This window comes from Austrofundulus limnaeus, unplaced genomic scaffold, assembly GCF_001266775.1.
Source record: "Austrofundulus limnaeus strain Quisiro unplaced genomic scaffold, Austrofundulus_limnaeus-1.0 Scaffold338, whole genome shotgun sequence".
Classification (NCBI taxonomy): domain Eukaryota; kingdom Metazoa; phylum Chordata; class Actinopteri; order Cyprinodontiformes; family Rivulidae; genus Austrofundulus; species Austrofundulus limnaeus.
The window spans coordinates 598,162-601,562 of NW_013952740.1; positions in this window are offsets into that span (position 1 = coordinate 598,162).

Genomic DNA, 3,401 nt, shown 5'->3' on the forward strand with positions numbered 1-3,401 from the left:
GAGGAGAGATGAAACATTTCACTAAGGAAGAACCCATCCAGAGGACCTACTTATTTTTTCTTTTTGAAATGTATTTAAAACCTCAGAAACTGCTATTTAAAGAATGGGTTGAATTCTTCATAACTTCAACTAGTAAATTTTGCAAAACAAAAACAACAAAAAAAAAGCGAAAATCACTATTTTTTCCAAAAATAATACGTTTTCCCTTTTTTCTCACTTTGTGCTTTAGCGACTTGTTGCTGGTCTTCCCGTGGTGCGTCACATATGTTTTGCACTATTTTTCATTGGCACAATTTTTGGCACATTCGTGACGGGCTATAGGTTGAGTGTTTTATAACCCAGACTGGGTATTTTATACTGATTTTCTGATGCTGTTGTCCATACTGTACCATTCTCTACGCAATGTTTTATCCTGCTATATCCTTGTCAGATGTCAAATTACTGTAACTGACAGATACATGTTTTATTGACTTTTAGAAAACGTCAATACGAACCTGTTTTCGATATTCCACATCTCCTGGCTTGATTTTTGTCTGATTTCCACATGTAAAAAAGATCTTGTGGTCTTTTAGGATTTATCCAACATTAACAAAACCTTAATAAAGCATGAATACTCTTCACTTTAGAAGGATTCACAAATACACTTGAGTAACTACTAGCAACTGCCTTTATTAATGATGCACTGCAGGATTAATCAACAGTAAATTCAAACATTCTTTAACAATACATGCGTAACACATGGTGAAAGTACAAMTATTTGAGCATTTACAAATCATCATGAGTTATTAAGCATGAATGAACATTGAGTATGTTGGWTTTGGAACTGATTTTTATGCGTAAAACATTAATAACTGTGTTAACAAATAGTGTATTAAGTGTGAATCATCCTTAATTWATGATGTTTTCATGTGTAATTAACTGTTTATCAATGGGTAAATAAGGCTYAATAAGGCATAGTTATTATAAAGTGTTACCACAAATAGTGTTTTATGTTTCTGTGACTAAAAACCCACTGAAAGAGGTGTGGGGGTCTTGTCCCCAAACATGTGCCTTTGCTGGCAGCTTAACAAACACCTGGTCCCCTTGTTGCAGTGGCAGGAACACAYCGTTTCCTCCGTTATCAGCTGWGTCTGACTCTGAACGGTGATCATGGYCAARGATRATCAACTCAGCATTCTTGTAAAGAWKCAGRWTTGATTTATGTMCTCCTCCAGCGTGATAGAAGAAACTGAAGWAATAAARACCTGCAACTGGTGCAGTGAAGATACCTGTGAAACACACACACTTGTTCTTATTAAATACTGTTAAGGGGGTTATATAACAGRAAAAARAGTTTTCAGACAGAGTCAGTTGAYACATTTATTTAGACTGAAGACTGTTTTTATTTATGTCCATTCTGTGTTCAGTGTTCAAACAGACAATATCATTTAAACCCTGGCTGTGAGCTGTCCAGTGTAACAATGATGCAGTGTAAGTCTGCAGCACTATCATTTTAACTACAATAAATTGAAGTTTTAGTTATTTTAGAAGGATACAAAGCTACTTAATTATCTCATGATGCTTTTCTGAGAGGTTGGTTTCCACATCACAATCCCATCAAGTTTCATTAAGCTATGATTATCCAGACTGCTGTCTACTGCAGGTAAGATACAGACTGCTCACTGGAAAGTCACACAGTCTCTTTTTTGGAAGCTTTGGGATTTTAAATTATCTGTTCGTCTCAGTCTGTATTAGAAAACTGTCAAACGTATGTCACACAGTTTGTATTGAACCGACTGTGTTGAAGCCATTTTGAATGACCTGTGTAAAAAGTCTGCTACGTTGACCCATGTCCTCTTTTTTAAATTTTAGATTAGTAAATTTTTTAAACTACTTTCTTATTAAAAATCTCTGAAAGGAGATGCTCAACATGTACCAAACCCCAAAATGTAATTTTTWATTCAAAATTACTTCTTTATGAGTTCTAAACATGTATCAAATCTCACTCCTCTGAGTCAGAGTAGATTTTCATGCTAAGTGGCTCTGTTGAACAAAACGGCCACAGATATTATGTGCGACTCTAAAAYTTTCTTTGTATTCAAGGAGTTTATTAGTTTTTTAGCTTGTGAAAGCCCCAAACTGACAATTCATTCTGCACAAYACAAATAAAAACAGAAAGAAACATTATGATTTCAAGAGGCCTTCAGAGTTTGGTTCTTATTGTGTACAAATGTGACTGAGACTTTGGCTCAACACAACACATCTCTGTCCTTTGCTTACCTGTGTTCTGATTGTAGGCARTGCCCATATTTAATATCACTCTTCTGTAGATTACTGTGGTGTCTGTGTCGAAGGGTCCAAGAGCTCCTCCACTCCCATCCATTGTAGTGCTGAACACTACCTTGGTTGCTCCTAGAAAGAGATTTTAGGAGGAAAAACAGTTCTCATTTTTTTCTAAATATTTCAAGATGACAGACCAGAAGTGTAACATCACCTTTGCTCTTCAGGTCAAGAACCTGGTTTGCAGTCTCCAGCAGCTTTGCTTCAGCCTGCTGCAGTTTTGTCTCCGTGGCTCTTTGTTTCTCTTTCATGGCACCAAACTCTTCCAGGAACTTGCACATGTCAGGAAAACAGGACTGTGTTTCAACAGTGATTTCTCCTTCAATCACACCTTCCTGGGCCAAAGTTAAACCACAGAACACCAATAACAGAAATGTCAAACTCATCTTGATTCTGTTAGTTTCTCTCCAAAGCTCCTGCTAACGTGAGGCTCCTCACCTCTTTTATGTTGTTTTAGGTTTAGCTGTTAATATTTAACACTGAAGATATCATTGCCAACAACCTGAATACTGTACAAGCTGCTATCAGGGATGTGCACAGGCGGTGCTTGAGCACGTGTCCTTTTCCCTCCAGACCATCAAGCGCCCTTGTTGAACCATTTTATCATGTTTTTTTTTTTACGGTGAAGAGCATTGCATTCATCAAATAAAAATAATAGTCTCTTGATCTTGTAATAATGGGATCAAGATTCCATAATAGGGACAGCTGTGGTGTAGTGGTAGAGCAACCAAATTGGGACCAGAAAGTCACAGGTTCAACTCCCCGTCATGCCCAAATGTCMTGGTGTCCTTGAGCAAGACACCTGATCTCTAACTGCTCCCCAGGTGCTCACAAAGCTGCCTGCTGCTCCGCTTTGGTGTTTCTTATGTGTGATGGGTCAAATGTAGAGCACAAAACTAATAAACTCCTTGAATACATTTAATTTGATTTGTACTTTTTTGTATGTGAATTTGTTTTGTTCATTGAAATTAAATGTGTGATCCTCCACAGTCACTATTAAATATTCCATTGGAGAAATCTTGTATATACACGCATGTTCACAACTGCTCACAAACAGGTGCTCTGATCCGAGGGGTTCTGAC